This window comes from Gobius niger (assembly GCF_951799975.1).
Source record: "Gobius niger genome assembly, chromosome: 4".
Lineage (NCBI taxonomy): Eukaryota > Metazoa > Chordata > Actinopteri > Gobiiformes > Gobiidae > Gobius > Gobius niger.
Genome location: NC_136855.1, coordinates 4,808,688 through 4,829,368, shown reverse-complemented (window position 1 = coordinate 4,829,368; position 20,681 = coordinate 4,808,688).

Here is a 20,681-nt window from a genome sequence, read left to right as displayed (position 1 = left end):
GCTCTTCCACGTTTTCCCTATTTAAATATGGTTACGTGAAGTGTTACACTACAAAGTATGATTACACAAAATTAAACAATGTGGATTTTCTAAGCGGATAAAAGGGGGAACTATATTGTAAGGTGTAATAATACCAGGAGTAGTTCGAAATCCGCGCAGTAATCTTCACTTTACTGTGCGGATGCCAAAGTTCATGCCAATGTTCATTTGCACCAACAAGTCAACAAAAAAACGGCTTTGTTTTCGAGTAGTAACTGATTTAATCTGGACTTCTCCAGTCCCATGTTTACAGATAGGAGAAAAGGGGCGGGCACAATTCATGGCGGCGCCCACGCAAACTTCCGGAATAAGGTGAATACTCCTTTACTCAATGCCAGAGGTAGAGGCGGCAGGTGGTGCGTTCACTGGCACAACCCAGCAGGAAAACTACTGCATCTGCACAAACACACAGTTTCTCTTGGATACACCCCTTTCTGCCTGACTGCCATGTGTCTGGAACTCAACACTAAACTTTTTTTTTTCTGCCGATAAACTCTTCCCTGCCCATTTGTATGACACATTAGCTTAAACTAGAAGCTGCGCTTTTGTGACAAAAAAACATCAAAAAAGCCTTTTTTTTTTCACAAGCCAAACAAACCTGCTGACATATGACACCACAGCGATCTGATAAGTGTCTCACTCAGACCCACAGAGGGACAAGTGCCATGTGCCAACCATGCATTCAAACGGCATCGCTTTAGGGTGTCACAGGCACAATAACGTGGTGTGAAAACCTGCTGAAGCTGTATGTGCCATCCCTCGTGACACAGTCCGAACAACCCCATTCCGATCAGGGCGTCGGGCTGGGGGGTTAAAGGGTACTGACTACCCAGGGCTCAGAGCAGGGTGAGGGCCCTCAAAAGTGCTGAGCGTACAAAAGCGTTGTGTATTGCACTTTCTAAACTCATAATTGATATAACAACTGGACACAACCACGCTGAAATACAATGGTTGCTCAACAGAATTTTGCACACACAACAATGATGGATGATCTCTCAGGGCCCTGACACCCCTTTACAAATGTGCTATATGGTTCAGCCCACACACCGACGTTCAGGACCGCGCGCTTCGTGTTTGAAGAAGGTGAGCTCCTGAATGCAATGACACAGAGCTCGGAAAGAGAAATGTTAGTCTTGATTGCCATCAAGCCATAACAGTGACAAAGCCCACAGGTCGCTCACGCTATTTAAGACTAATTAATTATGCGCATTTGCAGACTTGTTCATTATAAATGTGCAGCTTTAGAGACTCCTTTGAAGTGGTTCTAGTGAAAATGTATGGGATTGTATGTATGGGAAGAATTTAGCAACATACAGTGGGAAGAAAAAGTATAATTTCTCACATTTCTGCCTAAATTGGTCACTAAATGTGGTCTGATCTTCATCAAAATCATAAGAACAGGGTCTGCCGTCGGTGTGTGAGCTGCGCAAGTGTATTTGTTTAATATGTGTTTACGAGTACTCACTGCTGCAGCTACGAGTTCCTTCTGCCTTTAAAATGGTGGACTCCTCCATGGTAAATATGTAGCTTTTTACAATAAAATGTTTTTGTGTTCCTTTAAAAAGATGCCTGCATGAATGTTCCTATGGCATTGTCTTGCTACTTAGCTATTCACCTTATTCTGCCCCGGCCACTTTTGCCTCTTTTTGCCTTGTCTCAGCACTTCCATTGTATTGACACTTCCGGTAGAGCGCGAAGCCCGTTCATTTAAACGGAGAACGAGGGAAAATGTTTGTTTAGACGACTGATTTGTGTAAACAAGTCAACACTGCAGCGTTTCTCTGCGCGACCTAAAAGCGGCTTTGTTGTGTAGTAACTGATTTTATCTGGACTTCTCCAGTCCCATGTTACTGATAGGAGAAAAGGGGCCGGCACAATTCATGGCGGCGCCCACGTGAACCTCCAGAATAAGGTGAATAGCATTTATATTGTGCCACAAGTAACTTTACACATTCAAGACATACATTCATCCTTCTGTCTGTATTGGCTGTTTGTTTGGTCAGTACATAAACTTCAGTATGTAAATTGATATTGCATTGTTGTTGTTTTTTCGTTGTTAGAGCTTTGAAGGTGTCACCTTTGAGGGTTCGGACATCGAATATGAGCCACCTACATCACAGGCATAGGGCAGGCGTGGGAGAGAACCTGGGTGTCAGTGGGAGCAGCAGAGGGGCTGAGACCTCCAGCCAGAGGACGAGACTCTTTGCTAAATGATTTATCCAATGACAACATAACACGACTTCTGGATCTCCAGCAACAAAGGATTGACAATGACCAGGTGTGAAAGATTCACGACCATCAGACCCACATGGCCATTACGTTGGATTTATTAATTTCAAACTGTAGATTTATTTTTTGAAAACATCACAAGGAAGTTTATAATTTACTGAATTTCATATCAGAATATTCAAAACAACCATTAGTAATCACAATCAGAATGAGATTAGGTGGTAACTTGCATCACCATTGTCAGTGTGTCTTCAAAGTGCACAACATGTATTTTGTACCATAGTGCATAAGCATAAATTATGAACGCAAACTTAGAACACAACTGTTTATTCAATGTTTTGAGTTTCCAGCATTTTCATTTGACATCACCGTGCAGCTATAATTTGGATGAGTCGGATGGCCCCGTCTCTTCTGACAGTTGTTTATGAATTCAGAGGATTGTTTTTTCTTTAATACAACATCATTCTAATTACAATATTGCAGTTATAACATAGTGTCTACTCCGTCAAAAGATATATGATAGAATGTACTCAGTGGTGTAGTTATACACCGTATAACCACTACACTACACTACAAATAGGGCAAAGATACATATCACTTGCGCAGTGTTATTTTCTTTCTGTCCGAGCCCAACCTTCACAGCAATTAGCTATTTCCTCGACATCTCATCCCTCTTCCTCGTTCTCTACCGACAGACACGGTTCCCTCTAAGCTGTGCTCCCGTGTTGTCTGTGGGCACAAATAAAACCCTGAGAATAGCTGATAATGATAGAGGCTTCTTAAAGAGGGGGTATAATGCTTTTTTCAATCACACCAGTCTATAGCACACTACAATGATGACGAAACCTTCTGTTGGTCTGTAAATGCAGTAAATTAGAATAACTGCCTTCTATAAAATTGCTCTCTCAAAATGGCTGCAGCGAATGTCTTGAAATAGGCCTCTGTCTCTTTAAGAACCTCTGAGCCTTTCCGACACGCCCCCTCCACACGCTGTCTGTGGCATCAGTGGGGAGGGGGTTCTGCTGAGGAGCAGTGGTTGGTTACTCGGCTGGTGACGAAAGCTCGGAGGCGTCTCCAGGAGGTGGGGGCGTTCCTAGGAGGACTCAGGCAAACCTATCCCTAAAATGGCCGCCATCAGAGTTTTTACAGATCACTCAAAAATACGTGAATGTGCCAAGGCAACACTTCAGGCATGTTTTTAATGAGGGAGTGACATAATATGATGTAAAGCTTGAAAAAGTCGATTTTGCATAAAACCCCCCTTTAACCATCGTCATGGTGTCTCTTCAGCGTCTCCACCGCCAACGCCACCTTCCCTGTTCATCCCCGCTCTGAGAGTCCGCCATGTCGGCCCACTTTTGCGCATTTCTCCGTCCCTCTGCAGCGGCTCGTGAGAGCGGCTTTGGGCAAAGGCAGTGACCGGTGCGGGCTGGTCTTTATTTTACAACAAAGCGCTGAAGTCCGAGGGAAAAACTGTTCGAAATGCACTGGAGCTGAAGGATTGAAAGAGACTGTAAAGTGGACATGTCCCGCCCACTGCGCTGACCGAGCCATGCACTCCCCTTCATTCTAAACATTGTCCAAAAACAAGTCCTTCTCCACGAAGCAGCGCGCATGGGGGTGTGTATGTGGGGGTGTTTAGGCACTCGCTCAAAAATGCAAGAGTCCGGACATCAGCTGATCAGATCAGAGTGTATGGGGTTGGGGAGATCAGACTGGGCTAGATATATTTCAATTGTTATTTTGGCTTCTGTCCCACACCTCATTTAGCAACAGACTGTTACAGGTACAATCCTATAGGCCTATTGCTTGTTATTGAGACAACATTTACTACACAGTTTATAATCTATGTAATTGTCTGTGATACATTTAATATTATTAATAGTAGTGCCGGCGAAAAAAAAAATGGTATACCCACTAGAAAATTGACAACACCACTGAATATACCAGTCATCTGCATACTACCAACTTACTCAGCCCTCTGCTGCTCTAGCTCTTGTATTGTTGGGGTTGGGCCACCAACAAGAGTTCCAAGATTTCTAGGGTCCTCAGGTCTGAAAGGATTTTTGCCATCCCTCCCATCGATGGAATCCTTGTGCGGAGTGTGATCGTCTACAGCAGGGGTGCTCAGACTTTTTTCTCTGGGGGCCACATTATTGTTCCTGACTGTGATGGGGGGCTGGACCGGGTTGGCTATAATATAGAATTGTATGACCCAGACCAAAATGCCTCATGGTGAAGTAGAGATGACTCACCTGCACAGTCGTCCCCACGACTATATCCACAAGATCAACACTTGATTCAGGCTCATATTTGCTTCACTGTAGTGGTTTGCAAAAATAGTAATCAAGTCTTCACACTTTGTTTTAATTTCCATTTATTTTTATTTTCAAATAAAACATCCTTATGTAATGTCACCAAAGTAATAACTTCTTACACTTGCATTGTGCTTTACAAGCCTGTTCACAAGTTTCTCAAAGTGCTGTCGTCATTATTCATTCTCTCCACACTCTGTAGTGGTAAGCTTCATTTACCACAGGGCTATAATGTGTTTATATTCTGATCTCTTATGTAAGTGCCCTCTGCTGGACACCTGTGGAATTATTTTTTATTTATTCAAATTGCCCCCTAGTGGCTGGAATGAGTAAACTGGTTATTTAGTTAAAATATTCTAACTCCGCACAGGAATGGGCTAGAAACTTACTTATTTTTTTGACATACTCAGGGATTTGTGCTCTACAAGTGGGGGCCGGAAATCATCTCGCGGGCCGGATTTGGCCCACGGGCCGTAGTTTGAGGACCCCTGGTCTACAGGTTCAATATGTTTTAATAGTCCTTGGGGACTTTGTACAGTCACCAGATCTTTGTTCTCTTGCTGTAGAGTCTCCCTTTTCCTGGAGTGGGAGGGGAGGGAGGGGGTCAAAAGCACTGATAGCGATGCTCTCTATTTGCTTTATAAGTGCATTGTCTCTTATAAAAATGTAGACCAAGCTGTGCGTGATATAAAAAGTGAGTTTTATGTGAAAGATTAAAATGAACATACTGTAATGATTCTTCCTCTTGAAACGGTGTCACTGAAGTAAAATCTCTTTCCAGCATACATCAATATATGATTATAAAAAGACTCCAAGTGCTGTTGTGTTCCCTTTTCTTCTGTAAAAAGAAAGATGTCTTACAAAACAGTGCTGATATTTGCGAGTGTGCAACCGTGCAAACTTCATCAATAGTCAATGATTACTTATGGCAGTTTCTCTGGGTATGATATTTATCTATGGACAATTTTCTTGGGAGCCATTCTTCATCATGGTGTCTGTGCAGTATTGGGCACAAAATCAGGACTGTCCATCCAAGTGTACATAAACTAAATTCCAATGTGTGACCGATACTGTATGCATATCATTGATGATTTAAAAATTCTCACCAAGAAAAACTATGGATTCTTTCCTTTACAGCTCATTGATGATCCCTCAGGCACTTCCAGAACACTGTTGAACGATGTCGTCTACACAAAAGCCATCCTGAATCTTGTAAAAAGTAGCATGCTACAGACTCGATCGGAATCGGACAATACCTCCCGATCAGGACTCGGATATTTACGCATGTCCATTCTCGTTACTTTTGATCAGATTTTGAGCTACCGCGAACCACTTTCTGTCCTCTCCCCCTGGCCCAGCACCTCTGTCACTCACTCCACCTGGCTGCGTCAAACTGCTCACACCATCGCTCAATCCGTGTCCCCCCTTCGTCTGAGAAATCCCCAAATCCACACAAGTGCCAGCGCAGGAGAACAATAACAACATCTCTGATAACCCGTGCAGAGTTTACTGTGTAGGCTAAGCGAGTAGAGAGGAGTGAGAATGGCAAGAAGTAGCAAACAGCTGTTATTTATCGCTATTACCCCGCTAAATGTGATTAAACCATGCCTACTCAGACCCGCACTGAGCAGAGAAACCCTCCTCCCATTTCTGTGCAGATTTTTAAAAGTCCGTGGACAGAGACGAGAGCGCGGCCCGCTGCACTTATACGTGCACAAACGCTGAAAGACGAGGGGAAACTTCGTCTCTACAACCTGATAACCACTGCCTCCTCTCTTCACTTATCCCCGCGCTACGTTCAGGAGGTGAATTGAAGCACTTGTTGTCACTCCTGGTTGTCTTAAACCTTTAGTAAAACACACACACTCTGTACAGTAGGTGACCCGCGCTCAAGCCACAGCGAATGGCGCACGTGCACAGCTCGGCGGACGGTGCACTGCACGCGCGGACCTCGACCCCGTCCCGGTTTCCAGGCTGGGAAATGTGGTCACCCAATATCTACTTATTAAAGAGACTGTAATCATGTTAACATGGAACATTTAGCTTTTGGCCAAATATATTGTGTCATTTAACTGTTTGGCCACATTACTGCTGTGTTTTTTTCTGTGCTGCCAGACAGTTTTTTTACATTGCAGTGCATAAAAAATGTATTGCCCAAGTTTTCATTGCCAATCAACAAACACATTTAATAACAAATGGGATTTTAGATCACCCTCTTGAGTAAAACTATATTACACTGTAAGACTAATAGTCTTGCTTACTTGAGAAAAAAAACAGACAAAGCAGAGTTACTCTCTATATCCAAAACCATGAATTTTCTTAATTATTAAAACAATGTATTAGGTATCGGATCGGGACTCAGTATCGGGCAATTCTCAAAATCAAATGACTCGGACTCAGGGGCAAAAAAAACACATCGGGACATCCCTAATTGTTTTACTTGTATATTGGTTCGACAGTAATGGATAGCATGAAGCAAATTGTAGAATTCAACAAGAGGATTGAGTACAGTTCACTAGCAAGGACCACACCACAACAAAGTGCAATTTAAGTTTTATTCACAAGGTTATAGTGTGGAGTGAAACTGGGCGAGACTGTGGGTGGGGGCTCCGTCTCCGATGAACCCACTACTGCCCTTCTAAGCAGTAGAATCATTGCTGAAATGGAAATAACATGAAGGGAGGGAGGGTGGGGTCGACAGTTTCAAACAAACTGAGATGACGAGGCTTGGCTTGGTATGTAATTGCTCGTGAGTAATAAGAGGCGTGGTTAGGTTCCCGAGCTCCCGAACCTAGTCAATAAATATTGGCTCCATTTACTTTACAGAAGTAATATAATAGGAGTGGGTAAACACTGGTCAGATGTCCCCAGCATCCATCTCTAACACAGGATCCCCTCAGGGGTGTGTTCTGTCCCTTCTGCTGTTCATACTGTGCACAGACAGTTGTCGGGTCACTCAGAAGAACAGGTTTTTGGTCAAGTTTTCAGATGACACAGTCCTGGTGTCCTTACTTTCATGATCTGAAATGAACCATGGCCCTGCATTGACAGAGTTTGTCCAATGGTGCGACAGCAACTACTTGGATTTAAATGTCTCAAAAACCAAGGACATGATTATTGACTTTAGACGCTCCACAGCGCCCTCTCTGGGCAGTAGTGTCATTCATGGTTAAGTGGTGGAAGCAGTGGAGAAGTAGAAATATCTTGGTTCTTGGATGGACAACAAGTTGCGGTTTGACGCAAATACAGACTTCATTTTTAAACGCGGTCAGTAGAGGATCTATCTTTTGAGGAAACTGAACTCTTTTAATGTAAACAAAAGGATTCTCTGCAACTTTTACTGCTGTTTCATTGAGAGCCTGTTAACTTTTTCATTTGTTTGCTGGTTCAAGGGTTTGTCTGTGAAAGGCAATAAACTGCAAAACATTGTCAAAATCTGCTCAAAGTCATTGGAGTTAAACAAAGAGACCTACAGTTTCTATGGGAGGAGCAGGCACTAAAGAAGTTTAATATATCTTGGGCCAGCCTCTCCATGCTCTGTCCTCTGAGTTTTTGCTCATGCCTTCTGGGCGTCGCTTTCATGTACCTTTTCAGAAAACAAATCGTTTCTCCAATTCTTTTGTCCCCTCTGTCACTGAACCTTTGAATTCTGAAGGGAGTGTGTTTACCAAGTGACATTGAGCTTTTTGAAATGTGTCCTTTTTATCATCTATTGTCTGTATTGTTGGAAGTGACACACAGTAAGTGTTTGTGCAATATCTATCTGACGTTGCAGCAAATGAATTGCCCTTGAGGGATCAATAAAGTTTTCTGAATCTGAACTCACCCATTCTGCAGTAACAGCTGTGCATCTGTGTTTCAATAAGACTTCAAATGGTGCTGCAGCATTACATTGTGCTTTGGTTACAGAATCCTTAGTTGTGCATGTCAACTGGCAAAGGTAAGAATTCCAGAAGCTGCTTCAAGACATGATAGTCTGCATGCAGGTTCGCCCAGACCCCTTTTTCTGTAACTAGCTGTGAGTGGAGGAGTGATGTCATCTTGTTCAGCACAGTTTCCTCCATAGAAACCTTAGGTAGTTGGTCTATCTGTTTTGTAAGTGCACTTCTAGCCCTGTTTTACATTAAAAAATAAATAAATAAATTACCAGGTCCCTTATTTAAAATAAAAAATGTCTGCTTTTGAAATTCCAAAAAATATAGATATTCTAACCGCAAATAGTGCGCCAATAACCTTAGAGAAGAACAGCAGCTGTTGGTGATGTCACTTCCCCTTCCCCTTGGTAAGGACGGTCGAATTGGGCAAATGCTGCTGAAGCAAGAGTTCACTAACTGCATAGAGATCTAACAGTTGACCCCATGAAAGGTTCAAGTGCTAGGGTTAGGACATAAAGGCTATAATTTGATGGTCCAGACGCAGCCGTGCTGTCCGCATGGGTGTGACATCCACGTTGGTTTGCTTCTTCCGTGCGCGGTAGAGTGCACGACACGTGTACAATTGCAAAATAGACGACGGATCGACCTGGACTTGCTGTGGCAAATTGTAGCTTTCAACAGTGCAGACTTTAGTTCGTAAATGAAAGTGAATGTAACGAGGTGTGAGTGTGGATCTGCAGGCGTGGATCTGTAGCGGCTCCAGTCTGCAGGTTTAAACACTGCCGTGGTGGTCCCCAGCGCCTGAACATGAACTCTAGTGCCATATTAGGTACTAGGGCTGTCACGGTATGAAAATTTTACCTCACGGTTATTGTGACCAAAATTATCATGGTTTTCGGTATTATCGCGGTATTTTTTTTAAATGTGTTAATATGTTCAGAAAGTATTGATAGTCCTACACAAACTGAAATAGTTTCAAAACAGTTTAACAGTGCTTGTTACATAAAAACAAATACAGACAAAGCCTTTTCACATCAAAGTAAAGGAACTATAACGATGTGGTGTTGATCGTTTCGAGGGTATTACATGTACTATTTATAGCGTCAGAAACAAAGATAAACCGTCTATATCAGGAAAATTGTTGTTGTCCTTCCAGTGAGCTTTCGCTTTGCAGATTTGGGAAAATGCCATCATTATTAAATTCATAATACTGCGGCGAGAGTGAATCTATTGCAATCTGCCACCGGGAGCCCCGTAACGCATTGTGCCATTGTGCGGAGGTATCCGCGACACGGCGTATGCTGGTGGTGGCGCTGCAGCCGCGCCAAGAGGCGACTCGTTACATTCTCCCGCAACCCAAAGTCCCACATCAGCATTTCAGCTAAAACGCCAATGTTAACTTACTTGCTATAGCGTTGTGGGAGACGGTCACACAGGTGAGTCAGAGGTTCGAAGTATTGCTGCATTTGGAGACACTTTTTCCTGCACATTCCGCAAACAGGAAAACTGTCAACTGTCCTTCAACTTTCTTAAAATACCCAAAATGATTCCACATGATTCCAGCTTCGAGAAAGTTTTGTTTTGGTTGTAAGCTACAGAGTGCGCCTGCGCGGCAACTTCAGCAGATGAGACGCGGCTCATAAGGCTCACTTTGCCTAAACCGCGGGCGCGGTAATCCACCGTGGTAAAATATTTTTTCAAAAACACAACGGTAATTATTATTGTCAACATTTTTACCGGGGTTTACCGCTACACCGGTAACCGTGACATCCCTATTAGGTACACAGTTAGAGAATTATTGCCTAAATATTCCCTATTTCCCTATACAGGAAATAGCTCTAAATCTAAATAGCAGCCTATTAAAACATATTAATAAATCAATAAATCACATCCATAATAAACAGTAGTCTTCATCTAAATATAGATGGGAGTGAGACCAAAACAGCCCCAAACATTGGTTTTCTTGTTCATGAAGCGGCCACACCTGGACTACACAGGCAAGAGGTAACATATCATAATGATTTGTCTAATATAAACTAACATGTTAATAGGCCTACTAAAAGCATTGAGATTAATATAAAAGTGAATTGTCTTTAGTGGCAAGTGCGTGCGTGCGTGTGTGAGAGTGCGTGTGTGTGTGTGAGAGTGCGTGTGTGTGTGTGTGTGAGTGCGTGCGTGTGTGAGAGTGTGTGCGTGTGTGTGTGTGAGTGCGTGTGTGTGTGAGAGTGTGAGTGCGTGTGTGAGAGTGTGAGTGCGTGGGTGTGTGTGCGTGTGTGTGTGAGAGTGTGAGTGCGTGTGTGTGTGAGAGTGTGAGTGCGTGTGTGAGAGTGTGAGTGCGTGGGTGTGTGTGCGTGTGAGAGATTGTGAGTGTATGGTGGTTGGTGGTCAGATGTGTGCAGTCGTGACAGTGCTTCTGTCAGCCTGTCCCAGGGTCGTACATACTGTACATAGCTCACCACCACCAAGGATGCAGTGAATGTAAAATTGTCTCATTTAAAGCACTTTGTGATCATCGTCTGTGAAAGGCGCTATGTAAATGAGCTTCTTCTTCTTGTTCTTGTTCTTGTTCTATTCTGTTGGGTGAATATTCAACAAAGTCTCTCCAAACCCTCAATCTAGTGACATTATTAATGCAAAGCCTCAGACAGATTCACTTCGAGCGCTAGATAGAAAGAAAACATTTTCTTATTGACTTCCTGTTACTACACTCACACTCCCTCCTCACTTCAGCTCGTATGTTTCACACACTTCAAATGTGTTTCCCCCATTTAATGTTATCCTCTAACACCCACGGCAGCTGATACCGCTGATTCAACTGTGCTGTTTCTGATACAGATCATATCAGCACTAAAGTGACATGCAGCAACATGTTTGATGGGTAACATCAAGAGGGTCTGAGGAGCAGCATGTGAGGAGAAGGTTCACGTTCACGTTGGAAAGTTCACTACTCTGCAGACTTTTCTGTTTCCACCACACACACACATTTGTTGTGGGCAACGCCCCACACAGGAGCACGCTGTGTGGAATGGCGGCTTTAGTGTCCATATCAGTCTCCTCAACTCAATATCAAACCACTGTGGTGAGAGCTCAAACATGCAGTACATGCAAGACAGCCCAGGAACTTACTGGAACTAGAAGCCAAGAAGAATGGGCCGCTTTACCATCAGAAAACATGAAGAACCTCCTCCACAGCTACCATGTAAACCTTTGAGCACAACTGTAGATAGATTATACCTTATTGTCAGATGCAAGGATCTGAAATTTGTTCATCAAAGTTCAGCAGCTCCGCATCAACACAAAATACAAAGACAAACAGATATAAGACATTTCACAAAGACATGAAAAACAACTCCTCTCGCCATGACACACTTTGATTTTATGAGTTCACTTCCATAGAAGCCCAAACCTGACTGTCAGGTTTGAGTCCACACACAAAGGAGAGAGAGAGTGCGGGGGAGGGAAGCTGTTGACAGTTTTCTCACGCCACATTAGTGTCTCCACAATCCCCCCTGGTGGAGAACAACATCACTTAAATTTCAATACAGTTTATCCCAACGAGTGCCATTTACTGCACCCAGACCACGCATTATCAAAAGCTACATCATTTCTCCAACACATTCGTCTTTCGCAGCTCACGATAAGCAAACAACTGGACATCTTTATCTGCAGTTGAGAAGATTTTACAACATTGTGTGCTTTGACTGACAATTTGTAATATGTTATTGAATGCAAACATGTAACAGCTGGGGGGGAGAAATTTCTGTATTTTCTTAGGAGACTATGGTATGTTTTTCTAATGTCCTATCTTGCATTGGCCGTATATGACCTTTAAATCAAATCTATCCCCCACGAGAGCAGAAATAAAACAGACCTGAAAGGCAGTTCAACCTGTGCCACTTTGTGAGTCACGTCTCATTTGCCTACAACGCATCACGTGTCGCAAAACCACGGATAACTCAATGAACCGTTTTCTGTGCCTGCATCGACACGCTCCACAATCCAAACTCAGTCGGAGGACCATTGATTGAGCTTGATAAATGTCTGGAGGTCCTGTCCTTTTTTTTATCTCCCGGTTGCTCGTTTATCAATCAGATGGTGCCCAGTGCTAATTTAGTGCTTTTTCCTTGGGCACTGAGTCCCCTGAGAATGTGCAAGCCTTTTCACTGAGAAAAACCCATAAGTATTGAACAAACACTTCAATTCATCTCACTGCTGTGCTCTGAGAGCTGTTTACATTTACAGCTGGTCTCAACATGTTGACACTGTTAACATTTCATCTGGAAATATGTTTATAAAGGTTTGTAATGTCACACAATCTATGATGTGTAGATTCTTGGGTTTTGTTAATAATGCAATGTAATATTGTGGATAAAATATAAGGAATAAAACTTGTGTAGAAAGATGGAATCACCTGGTCATTGAGGATGTTCCGGTCGTAAGCTGGTCTTGTTATTTGAGCACATAGTGTTATTGGATCTTGACATGACCAACTGCAGCAGCCACAGGTCAGAACAGTTACTTACATCCAGGTAAAGGACTCTTTTCTGGGGTCAGGCCATGAATAATGGATTCAAAACACACACTTGAATCCATCACTCGGGAGCATGCTCTCCTTGTGTCTCCGTGGGTTTTCTTTGGTTTCCAACGTCAACCCAAAACATGCACAGAGAATGAATCCCTCAATAGGAACCCTGTCACTGCATGACAGGCTGGCCCAGACATATTGAATGATGAGAAGAGAAGTAGAGAGTGCTGCACTGGATCAATGAGTCAAGACGCAGTAAAATCAAGTAGAAATCGTTCTGTGAAAAAATATATTTAAAAAACTTTCCAAAAGCAGGTGCTCCTCAGGCTTGGAGGGCAAAAACTCTGTGGAAGGCTGTCTTGAGAAGCAGTGGCACTTTTCAAATCAAGTGGGGATTTGCAATGGGCCCACATTTGCCAAGAAACATGGCACAAACAATAAATTCCTTACAAGAAGTAGCTTCGGTGGAAAAGAGGTGTGTCTGCAGCTGCCGTAGAGAAGTTCTGTAAGAATCTGGACAACACAGCCCCAACAGCATCAGAGAAGAGTGGCCTCCTGAGGGTATGGCCTGCATTTTATGGAATTGTCACTTAATTTTGCTTTTTTTGAATGTTGTAGGCAGTAAAAGTTGATGAAGAGGAATGACAACCGGACACTGTGGATCACCAAATGTTGCTTTCTCGACTCAAGGACTGTGAAGGCATCAGAGGCACAGCCTTACAACGCTTCAAGTCGTATCTTGAGAGCTGCTCTTTCTCTGTCCACTTGGGCCTATTCTATTGAACCCTAACCCTTTATTGTTTTCTTTATATTTCAATGATGGGAAGAGAAGCAGGGTCCATTTTTGAAAGACACAATGTCTCATATCACTGTTTTGCCAATGATGTCCAAGACTATCTGTCTTTAAAACCAAATACAGATAGCGCCGACGCCCTGGTAAATTACCTCCAGGAAGTGAAGCAGTGATTGGCTCTAAACTTTTTAAAGTTTAACGAAGTTTAGTTTATTGTTTTCTTTATATTTCAATGATGGGAAGAGAAGCAGGGTCCATTTTTCAAAGACACAATGTCTCATATCACTGTTTTGCCAATGATGTCCAAGACTATCTGTCTTTAAAACCAAATATAGATAGCGCCGACGCCCTGGTAAATTACCTCCAGGAAGTGAAGCAGTGATTGGCTCTAAACTTTTTAAAGTTTAACGAATCTAAAACAGAGGTTGTAGCGTTTGGAAATCCTTTTGATCTTTCTATTTTAGTCACTACTGCCATCAAGCAGTCAGAAATCTGAATGTGATTTTTGAAGAAGAAGAAGAAGAAGAAGATCTTTATTTATATAGCGCCTTTCACAGACATATAGTCACAAAGCGCTTTACATGAGACAATTGTACATTCACTCCATACTTGGTGGTGGAAAGCTACGTTTGTAGCATCAGTTTCCCCTGGGGGAGACTGTCAGAAGCGCTTTCGCGACTACATACGTCTGCGCCAACGGACCCTCTGACCACCACCATACATTCACTCACACACATCATTCATCCTGGCCTATTGTGCATGTTTTTAGTGGTAGGGGAAACCGGAGTACCCGGAGGAAACCTACGCGGGGAGAACATGCAAACTCCACACAGAAAGGCCCCGTCCCTGGTGGGAATCGAACCCGGACCTTCTAGCTGTGAAGCGAGAGCACTAACCGCTGCGCTACCGTGCCGCCCAACAGCTCCTTTAAGTTGGATCAGCAGATCAGTTCGATTGTAAACTTAGGCTTTTACCAGTTATGACTTCTCAGTAAAGTCAAGCCATACCTACCACGTCCTGAGCGTGAACGACTGTAACTCATTATGCTGTGGTTTAGACGGCACAGGGATATGAGCATATGAGCTCGAACTGAGCTACAGGATCCAATTCAAGGTCCTATTGATGGGTTTTAAATGTTTCAGTGGGTTGGCCCTGTTTTACCTGTCAGAGCTTCTGTTCATGTCCCAAAGAGGACAACGAGGTCGCCAAATCAAATGTTGTTGTCCCGATATCACAGATGAAAACTAGGGGTGACAGAGCTTTTGCCGTTGCAGTGCTCACACTTTGGAACAGTTGTACCTCGAGCATGAAAACAGCTCACTCTTTGAATGATTTTACATCTCTTTTGAAGAAAAAATATATATAAATAAGATCAATTATCTTTTTAATTTTTTTTTTATGATGTGTTGCGTGTGTACAGCACTTTGAGTAGCAATTTGACCCTGAAATCAAGTTAATGCGGGCTCTTACCAGACACAGTGGTGAGTCTGGTAAGAGCCCGCATTAACTTGATTTCTACAGCGTAACATACGCAAGCAAACAGGAAGCGGAGTAAACCAATCAGCGAAGGGCAGTCAGTGGCGTTATTAGCGGTTTAGTGTCAATATTCAAACAGAATTATGAATCATAAAACTCACCTACGGTCAATGTGCTTTTGGTCATTAGAACTTGGCTGTCCTTGCACGGATCCATTTGAGTTGCCGCTCCTGCCCAGACCGATGTCTCCCTCCAACATAGAGCGGCTCAAGACATGTGTATCATTACATCATTCAAGACATGTTTTTTAGAGTGAGACTATGCACATGTTCTGTCAAATCAAATATGTACAAATAAGTACATTTATACTTGTACTGTTAACATTTTCAGATAAGGTAGCTAAATCGTTGATAAAGACGAGGGAAAATGGTCGACGGAAACTTGGTTTTCTTTTTTATTAGGGGGGATGTGCATTTGAGAAAATAGCAATTCACACACATGAAGCCATGACTGGACCACAGCATCAGGATCTGAGAGTGTGTGACTCCAGATGGAAATCCAGCATATTTACAGCACTAGTTGTCTGTTCATTAATATATGAAAGGAAATTACTCCACATCAACCCTGGATGGCCTTACCTCGGACCTTCTCCACACGCACTGCTTTCCTGCACCTGCTGTGGTTATTAGGGCTACACGATTCTGGAAAATGATCTAATTGCGTTTTTTTTTCTTCAATATTGCGCTTGCGATTAAATATGCGATTAGTGTTGCATGGTACTCTTCTTGGGTATTTTTCACCTAACACAAGCATTGAATCAAACTGTGGCTTGACCTATTCAAAATTTGTGAACATGTGGCCTGCACAAAAACTGTCTGAACTTAACAGCACAGTCTGTAAATAAATTAAAAAGATTATATATATATCTGTGACTGAGGTGCGACTCGTAGTTGCTTCAGATATGCATTATGGATGGATACGGAGAGGCCAAGCAGAGCACAGTGAAAAAACACAGTGGAATTAGGAGCGGCATTGTGGTCTTGGGATGTAACTTTGGACAATATGAAGAAAGAGAAGAAAATTGACGCAAGGAGACGGCGACATGAGGTGCCAAATACAAACACGTTTTGCTTTCTCTTTGAGTATATCTTATATTTAGTCAAAGATATATACTATATCTTCTAGCGTCTGTACTACCTACCCACATATGCAGTTGATGCAAAGGTAAATAAAGGCACATGGCATGTCACCTCGGCGGATACTTTAGCCATGAACTGTCATTATGCTTTTGAGATAAGTTCTTATCCTTATCCACAACATTCTCAAACATAAGCCTCCAAAACAAAGACAGAAACAACTCATTACTCTTTGCAAGCAGCCCAGACTCACCTGCAGAGACGTGTGAATCCGGAGGTGAGGGCGTTTCTGTGATCAGAGCGTGTAGCACAATGGCCGCTGGCTGCTCTGCTTTTTGGCCACAACACTAGAGGCCGCCATTGCTGTAGTACCTCCTTATCGCCGTTGATCCCACATTGAAAAGTATTGGACTTTAGACACGTAAAAAAAAACTTTAAAGCCAATTTTTTTGGAACTATCTAGAGCTAGATATTCCTCCTGTGATAACGCTGGGTTAGTCACAAGGGAACCAGGCTGGTTTTCGTGAGAAGAATTTTAGAAATCTTTAATGAGGGCCGGACTGTTAGCATTGGAGCAGCGCAGTGTACGGTGAAGATCCCGTCCGTATGCCCTTTTTAGGAGCATGCTTTCTCGGAGCTGGGGAGGGGGAGGCCATGATTTCCCCCACGAGCGTGGTCATTATGGTAAACGGGGAGGAGTGAGGAGAAGCTGTCCATTTATATATACAGTCTATGGTGTAGCAGCACGGCGCTGAGGGTGCTAGGGCTATCGTAATGCTAATGGAGAAAACAGCTTAGTCCTTCACGGTGGCTGCATTATAAACGCTGATATTTTCACTGTACATCCACGATCTACTGCGTACCTTAACTAGACTGAGAAATAAGCAAAAGCATGCAGTGGACGTTGCTGCAGTATCTCGCTGCTCCATTCACTTCTATGGGCTGCATGGGCCAAAATCACATGGCTCTGCGATTTCAAAATCGTCTTGTGTAATATAGCAATAAAATTGCAAATGCTTTTAATCGTTTAGCCCTAGTGGTAATGGTGTGTTAAAAGTCTATTTCTTCTATTTGTGTGTATGTTTTTGTATATTAGTTATGGTATATGGTTTATTTTTATTTTGAAAAACTCTAAAAATTAAAAAAATAAATTAAAAAAATTGAATCTAGAGACATAATAGATCATAATAGAACAAATCAAACATTCGTTGGTTATGAATGTATCACATTTGTGTTTCTAGTCAGTTCTTTGGAATCACACTTTTGTCTTTTACAACTTTTGCCAATTTTTACTGCTGTTTCTTTCTGTATGTTTCTTACTGTATGTGCTCTGAATCTGTCAATAAAGATCAAAGAGCACAAAAAAAACAGAAAAGGTCTATTTCTGCATTGACGTCACAAATGAGTGAGATCAGATAAACAAGCTCAGCGTTTTGTGACAGAGAAAATGTACGATGTTTCTTACAGAGGATTATTCCAGATAGTGTCTTCTAATGTGGAAATGTTCTATAGGTCAGCAATTTTACCTGAGCTATTGGCCAAAGAATATACATGTCCAGAAATGCTACTGTGAGACATCACACAGAGCACGGAGTCAGTAGTAATAGTAATACTTACTAACAAACTAAAAGCTGAAACAATAAGATACTACAGGACACACTTTTACAGAATAAGATTCTGTGGAAATACTATATTGGGAATTTATCGTTGATTGAATAATTGCAGTCCTTGCCATATGTTACTCAGAAATGACAATGACGAACAGTTTTGTCACTGGACAAAAGACATTTTATACTTGGAGCGAGCTTGTCCAATGACCCTCAATATGCGGACGCCTGCAAGTCTTCAGCTCTTCCAGCTCAACTGCACCCAGCTGCTTTGTGTTCTGCTTGGTTCTGGATTGTGAAATCACGGTCAGCAAGAATGACATCTCCAGGTAGAAGATGATCCAAGAAGCAACAGAGATGAAGAAGATAACGCCTTGTCAAGGAATTCTTATAAGATATTGCATTGTGTGGTGAGATTTATATTGAGAGTATGTCTGTGCCCATGAATGTGTATGCACGCTTCTGTCAGTCTGCCCCAGGGGAAACTGGGGCTCCACATGTCGCTTACCACCACTAAGTGTGGAGTGAATGAAGAACAAATCCCCTAAAACTGAAGCGATTTGTTCTTTTCACTCCTGAATGAACTCACCATTCCTTGTGTAGTCCATTGCAAGTTGTTCTATTTCAGCAAGCTACCTCCATCTACTGGTAGACACTTAACATTACTCTCACTTTAGCAGGTCAATGGTTCAGACGCAACATAAAACAGTTTTCATAAGACTTCGCTTAAGGCTTGTTTTGCAACATTAACATGGATCATGTGGCCACAGGAGTCACAATCAAGAGGCCTCTTCTGTGGGACTGTGGAGGGGGCTGTGGCTGTAATGCATTTAGAAGCTGCAAAATATTTGGAGCCATTTCACCCACTTACTTCTACTTCTGTAGTACAATACTGGGCAATTCCATGTCTGACTATTAGACCTTTTTCTCAACAAATTATTGAACTGACGCACACATTCCCCTAACCAGTGGTGCAACACTCATTAGTCGTTGGCTGAAATTCCACAAGCTGAATATACTATATACATAACAGTATATGACACGTGACCGGGAGTGGGTGGGACTGTGGAGCTCTATACAATCTTTTTGCATAGAGGAAGCATCATGGCCACGAGCAAACAAGCAGCAACCTTTTCTACAAACTGAATTTGGAGTTTCTGTGTTCCACAATGTTTTACTGAGACTGTCCAACAACAGAAGACGACACCACTGGTCGTTGGTTGTATCCCTGAATTACATGACCATATAAGACGTCTGCTAAAACAGCGCACCCAATCTCCCATTCAGGGTATGTACATTTAACCCCATTCAGAAATGAATCAAATGCTCTTGAAATACGTCTGTGGGCCATGACACATCTCACCTTACCAACCACAGCACTCACAATTCACCACTACATATTATATTACAGTATATGGTTTCATTCTGTGTTTTAGAATTGAAACCAGGAAAGCCCAAACTCATCTAATGTGTTTTAATGAAAAACATTCCTTCTTTTAACATGGTCTAAAATTATGGCAATGTACATAATTAGCGTTTAGGAGCTGCACTATTTTGAAGTTCAGGATCTTCACTTTTCTGTGTTTCTTTCTAGCTCAGCTAAAATAAATATGTTATATTTCAAAACCTCCTTTAAACATTTTATAAACTTAAAATTTGGAGCAGACAGAATCAGAGAGGGGTCTGGCTGCAGATGTACCACGTGACCCACTGCCTCGGTTTTGTTCCACTGCCTCTATTTTGTCCCCACGTGTGTGACCGTGTTTACATCAGACTCCAGACTTCTCTCTGCTGCTCAACAGGTAAACTTTAGTGTTGATTTGGTCTGTAAAAAGTCAAAAAATGCCTTGCCTATTTGGTCTTAAAGGTTGCACCCTGCCATTCCCCCTTTGTCGGAGGGGTGACACTTTTATCTTTTGTGCAACGCCCCGGCATTCCGACATACATAGCCCTAACCTTAAGGATAGTGGAGTTTACAAACTAACCCTAACCTTACCTCAGCCCTAACCTTAAGGATAGTGGAGTTTACAAACTAACCCTAACCTTAAGGATAGTGGAGTTTATAAACTCACCCTAACCTTACCTCAGCCCTAACCTTGAGGATAGTGGAGTTTATAAACTCACCCTAACCTTAACTTAGCCCTAACCTAAAGGATAGTGGAGTTTATAAACTCACCCTAACCTTAAGGATAGTGGAGTTTATAAACTCACCCTAACCTTAAGGATAGTGGAGTTTATAAACTCACCCTAACCTTACCTCAGCCCTAACCTTAAGGATAGTGGAGTTTATAAACTCACCCTAACCTTACCTCAGCCCTAACCTTAAGGATAGTGGAGTTTATAAACTCACCCTAACCTTACCTCAGCCCTAACCTTAAGGATAGTGGAGTTTATAAACTCACCCTAACCTTAACTTATCCCTAACCTTAAGGATAGTGGAGTTTACAAACTAACCCTAACCTTACCTTAGCCCTAACCTTAAAGGTCCTATATCATGCCATGTTGTTATGCTATTTCCTTATCAAAAACACTCCCAGAGTGGTTTGTGGCTTCATTCACGCAACTCTCAGTAATCCTCCTGAATCCTGCTCTCTGAGCAGCTGCTCCTCTCTCTCCTGGTGAACGACTGAGTGTTCAGTTGTGTCGTAACAGCGGAACGGAAGTGCTCAACGTCTGTAATGTAATG